The sequence below is a fragment of the Haliotis cracherodii genome, unplaced genomic scaffold (genome assembly GCF_022045235.1).
Source record: "Haliotis cracherodii isolate W230 unplaced genomic scaffold, xgHalCrac1.p SCAF_4, whole genome shotgun sequence".
In the NCBI taxonomy this organism is placed as follows: Eukaryota; Metazoa; Mollusca; class Gastropoda; order Lepetellida; family Haliotidae; genus Haliotis; species Haliotis cracherodii.
This window is the reverse complement of record NW_027266297.1, coordinates 25,143,689-25,150,184: the sequence shown is the minus strand read 5'-3', so window position 1 is coordinate 25,150,184 and position 6,496 is coordinate 25,143,689.

The following is a 6,496-nucleotide window of genomic DNA, read 5'->3' as shown; positions in this document are numbered from 1 at the left end:
TAAATATGTCAGTTCAATGAATTATTACTCTGTGATGAATTTCGCCACCTACCAGGAACAGATACTTAATAGCATATATGATTATGTCTCCCCTACTCGAGAGGTAATTGTATAGTTATAAAGCTCCCTAAAAACATATTTTTGTTGCGGGGGTATTTTTGTGACTGTTAATTACGTATTTTCTTTGTCCTGCAGTCTGTGAATATTACTTTTCTTGATGTTCACCGAAAAACCGATGGACGAGGCGGACTAAATGACCTTGTTCACATCAGCTGTTGCACGTCGTGACCCTATTGTTACAATGCAGTGTAGTTTATTATAGAAACAACACATAATATGTATATCGTTATAACATATCCTTTGATTGCACTTTTTAAATCCTTTCGATTGGTTTAAACATACAAATTCCATGTGAAACGGGCACTGTTATAACAATGTATATTATTAAAGTCAATGTGTATAATCGGTATGTATATTGACTCATTCACTCAAGAACCAATCAATTCATTGTGTAAACATTTATAATTAGTTACAGAAGTTACTTTGATCATCGTAAGATGAAAATAGATCCAAATTAAAATGAGAATACATTAAGGAGTCTTATTCGTTTCAGTCAATCTGTCTAAAATCCAGTCTCATTTCTCAGGCAGTATGTATATTGACTGAACATTTCAGGCGGAGTGAATGTTCAGGCAGTCTACTTATTGCCTGATGAGGTGAGGTGAAATGGATTATTGCACATATATAGCGACGTGTGTGTGTGTGTGTGTGTGTGTGTGTGTGTGTGTGTGTGTGGTTGCTTGTACTTATAGTGCTAGCTCACTGAGATACCATGCCGCAGTTAAACATGAATACCCCACTCAGACAAAGGTGAATGTCAACAATATTTTCAAGTAGGTGACATTTGGTGCGGAACTGGGATTGGTGTGATTAGCTTCCTGTACTTGGAAATGGAGCTGGACAAACCAGCCACAATTTGCGATGTTATTGAAAGTTTAATGCCAGGCAGTTCTTACATGTACATCGTTTGGCTGTGGAAGACCGAACTATTATTTTTGTAAATATAACGTCACAAAAGAAGTCCAAGGGAAACAGTTGGCTGTGTGTAACCAACTCCAACAGACGCACTGTATATAAGGGAAGTAACTCTACATACCTTGTCGCTCAGGTCGCTTACTATCATTATCTACAAGCAATGTCACCGCTGACGCACAAGGCACCGCAGTACGATGTGCAGTGGTGCGTATCCTATACGTGCCAATAACCTGTGTGACCCGGGGTAGAATAGGACTGCAGCAACCCATGCTTGCCGTGACCCGTGAAGATCCGGGGTAGAATAGGTCTTCAGCAACCCATGCTTGCCGTAAGAGGCGACTATGTTTGTCATAAGAGGCGACTATACTTGTCATCAGAGGCGACTAACGGGATCGGTTGGTCAGGCTCGCTGACTTGGTTGATGCAATCTATGTCTGCGACGATAGATGCTCATGACGTCAATCACTGGATTGTCTGGTCCAGACTCGATTATCAACAAACAGACGTCACATAGCTGGACTATTGTTGAGCACGGCGTTAAACAAACAAACAGTAACCCGGGGTCGTGGGTTCGAATCCCAGATTTGTCATGTTTTCTGTAAGTAAATTAATTGCGAGTACTGACCCCTTGCCTAGAATGTGTAAAAAAAATAGTGCCAACAGACCTAAACTAATCAGCAAAAGTTTAATGTCAACACGGTAGACGTCATGATTGACAGTCTTGGTTTGTCAGCATCATACCTTGCTCGGTGGTTTCATCAAAGATCCGCATCACTTGGGGTTTTCTCCCAACACTAAACCGACGTGATGTAACTGAGATAATGGTCATATCGTCCTAAATCTCAACTCACTCACACACTATTGTTTCAATATATTCTGCTGCCTTAGTTAAAAGGGGCGCGGGTGGCCCAGTTGTCTAAGGCCCCGCGATTCGCTGTGCAGAGTTGCGTCCCTTGGGCACGCCGGAAACCTATGATTGTGGGTTCGAATCCCGGTTCGCCCCGATTATGTTTCTAGGTTTGTCAGCACCATACCCGTGCTCGTGGGTTTCACCGAAGTGGTAAACGTCTGAGACCTGCATCCCTTCATTAAGCTGACACGCCGTGATATAAATGGAATACTGTTAAAAGCGGCGTAAAACCCAACTCACTCACTCGCTTACCCTTAGTTAATATCCTCTTCTCTCTATATATTCCTGAATGACCATACCCGTGACCTGGTTGATGCATGTCATCGTATCCCAATTGCGTAGATCGATGTTCATGACGTCAATCACTGGAAAGGCTAGTCAAGACTCGATTACTTACAGACCGCTGTCACATAGCTGGAATATTGCTGAGTGCGGCGTTAAACAACAAACAACTGAATAACAAAGGTGTCAGCAGATAGTTTGGTATTTCTGTTCCGGATAAGGAAAGAAGAGGCCCCAAGAGCCATGTTTGGGGTCCAAGAGTTTATGGGGATCAGGGGGTTCCAGTTCGTTACGAATTCGGTGATCATCGCTGATGACTCAGGAACCGGAAGTTTCTCCCATGAAGTGCGATGTAACAGCCCTATTGCATAACCCCAAAGGCCGCACAATGTTTGACTTGCTTTACGGATCCACCGACTGTAACTTTTGTTGAAATGGAAAGAAAACATTCAGGGTTTTTTTTCTATTTTTATCCCGTCTTTAAGCTGATGGCATATTTATACACAAAACATATTTTCTAACCAAGGGCCCAGTGAAGTTGACATATTAAACATGAGTCAAATTAAGTTTGTTGTATTCCTGAAATGTATAGCATGCATAGATGCACAACCGTATTCCCACTTGATTCCTCATGTTGGCATTGCTTCGAGCAACAGCCGAGTTGCAGTCTCTTCTCCCACATTAAACCATATGTATGTTTATACCAGCCGAGTTGCAGTCTCTTCTCCCACATTAAACCATATGTATGTTTATACCAGCCGAGTTGCAGTCTCTTCTCCCACATTAAACCATATGTATGTTTATACCAGCCGAGTTGCAGTCTCTTCTCCCACATTAAACCATATGTATGTTTATACCAGCCGAGTTGCAGTCTCTTCTCCCACATTAAACCATATGTATGTTTATACCAGCCGAGTTGCAGTCTCTTCTCCCACATTAAACCATATGTATGTTTATACCAGCCGAGTTGCAGTCTCTTCTCCCACTTGATTCCTCATGTTGGCATTGCTTCGAGCAACAGCCGAGTTGCAGTCTCTTCTCCCACATTAAACCATATGTATGTTTATACCAGCCGAGTTGCACTCTCTCCTCCCACATTAAACCATATGTATGTTTATACCAGCCGAGTTGCAGTTTCTTCTCCCACATTAAACCATATGTATGTTTATACCAGCCGAGTTGCAGTCTCTCCTCCCACATTAAACCATATGTATGTTTATACCAGCCGAGTTGCAGTTTCCTCTCCCACATTAAACCATATGTATGTTTATACCAGTCGAGTTGCAGTCTCTCCTCCCACATTAAACCATATGTACTTTTATACCAGTCGAGTTGCAGTCTCTTCTCCCACATTAAACCATATGTATGTTTATACCAGCCGAGTTGCAGACTCTTCTCCCACATTAAACCATATGTACTTTTATACCAGCCGAGTTGCAGTCTCTTCTCCCACATTAAACCATATGTACTTTTATACCAGCCGAGTTGCAGTCTCTTCTCCCACTTGATTCCTCATGTTGGCATTGCTTCGAGCAACAGCCGAGTTGCAGTCTCTTCTCCCACATTAAACCATATGTATGTTTATACCAGCTGAGTTGCAGTCTCTTCTCCCACATTAAACCATATGTACTTTTGTACCAGCCGAGTTGCAGTCTCTTCTCCCACATTTAACCATATATACTTTTGTACCAGCCGAGTTGCAGTCTCTTCTCCCACATTAAACCATATGTACTTTTGTACCAGCCGAGTTGCAGTCTCTTCTCCCACATTAAATCATATGTATGTTTATACCAGCCGACTTGCAGTAGAGCAGAAAACTAAAAATAAACGAAATTGCTTTTTTCCCAACCTATAGACAGGTATTTTCCTGTAAATAAATCCGTGAAACAACTTTTAAAAGTGTGTCCTAACTGCAAAGCATACTCACTGTCGTTATATAAAGTATGAACGTTAGTCCTCTCAAATGTACCACTAACTGATGCATATTGTGCCTGATCCGGCCCAAACATTGGTATTTACACTAGTCGTGCCTGGATGCGGCGTAAAATAGCACGCATACGGATATGGTTTAGTTTATGAAAAGGCCAGTTTACTCAAATATGCTACTCAAAACAAGTTAAAGAACACCCACAGTTGAAAAGTTGTGTGTTGCAATACCCAACAGCCATGACAGATTAACCTTAGTCATATGAAAAAAAGTCGAGTCTTCTTTTACTTCTTTTGAATAGGATATATAAAACCTTTCTATCTCGTTAGATGAAGTAGTGCGTGAGTCCACATATATCAATAGAACTAAAAATGGGCTCCACATATTCCTCCTTTTGGGGAATCGAACCCGGGCCTTCGACGTGACGAGAGAACGCTTTAACCCCTAAGGTACCCAACTGCCTCTGATCTAGAAGTCCCACATATACTAACACATCTCCGTGGCCTTTTCAAAATCAGCTTCAAGTAATTATAACCTGGGTCGATGCACAGAATCTAATATGTTGTAAGGCAGATCAATAGATATAAACGGACACATTCTATACCGCGGCATGGGCACCGTGAACGATGATGGAACTTTCAAACGGGTCATCTTCTGTACTGAAAATAGATTCATTATTAGAGTAATTAGCCTGTTGTTTGATATAACCTCAACTGGAAAGGTTATAGATATATTAATATACAGTGTGCCTGTTCCGAGTTCACGCTTACTGGGCCCGTATATCGCTCTAAGTACTGCCAACTTTAGACGCGCAGGCCGAGGTTTCGTGAAATCGTATGGAAAACCTGCATTCACAAGCAAACAATTGCAAGTAATTATCGATGTAAATAGAACTTGTCCAGATGTAACTCCGACAAACGGGTGTCAATGTCCCTTACAGCACAACATGAAGTGTTGTGACATTTCAAGTAAAATATTGATGTTTTTCGGTCAGAAATAGACTTTGCACTGGCGTTTCCCCCTGGTTATCGATCGCGGTCCCTCACTCCCTCCCACACATGCCGATGTTATACCAATAATGGTCTGTGCCGATCTGCTAATCAATTTCGCTGACCGCTCGGCAACCTGACTTGACTTCGGGGTCTCACTCGCATACAGGTCACCGTCATGTTCACATAATCAATGCTTCTTTCCAGTAAAACACTCTTGCTCGTTAATTGATGGTGTTTGATTTGCGTTCGTATTTCGCAATTTAGTTTAGCCTACTGTTGTTAAAAGAGGCACAGTGCTTTTTCGTGAGATGTTGTATCTGTGGAACTGATGGATTCTTCGACGATTAATGGCTTAAAAATTATTTCGTTGCTCTGGCGACCGAGTGAATCCTTGTCCTCGGATCAAGAACGTAGTAATTATATGTGCTCTTTGTAGTTCTCCAATGACCAAGCTTGTAATCTGTCTCGGAATCATTTGAAACTGTTATGGTTGTCACCAGAAGAACATGTCTACATCGGTATTCGTATTATAATGGTATATTATTCTGGATTTAAAAACAAATATATTTTAGTTTAGTTTGTATTGTTTTGTTGGGGTTTTTTTTGTTTTTTGTTGTTTTGTTGTTTTTTTTGGGGGGGGTTGGGTGGGTGGGGTGATTTTTTATGTTTGTTTGTTTTTTGTTTTTTGTTGTTGTTGTTTGTTTTTTGTTGTGTTGGGTTCTTTGAGGGTTTTTTTTTTTTTTTTTTTTTGGGGGGGGGGGGGGGGGGGTAATATTTCCCAAAAAATATTGAGTTAAAGAAGACCCAGCGTTTGAAACCTGTTTAAATTCTATTTATAGAAACACTATTAAATACTAGGATCAATATTTGTAATATTTTTGTTGCTTCTTCTATAACTTTGTGGATCTTCTACACGTATGCCAGGTTAGAAGAGTACATTTAGGCGGATTTCGATAAGCATGGAGTAGGGGTTGTTCCAAACTTATAAAGTGTATTGTAGGCAAACTTAATATCACATGTTACAGGAGATTGTGTAATACGTACTTGAACCTTACCTTTCAAATGACAAACACACCTACACGCCTTCATCCAATCTTAATCAGACAATCGCAGTCTCAGACACGCAGCTGCAGTCTAAGTCACGCAACCTTCATCAAATACTCGTTACGACCGAGAAACGTTATTTTCTGAGTTTCCGTCTTTCTTGAACTGAATGTTCTATATCCGGTATAAGTGCTGGGTTGCCGGAAGTGCGAGGATGGTCGGTCTTGCAACGAATCATTGGAAACAAAAGCGAGCATTGACAGGTTAAATTACTTGATATCATTAAACTAATTTTCAATGAAAACC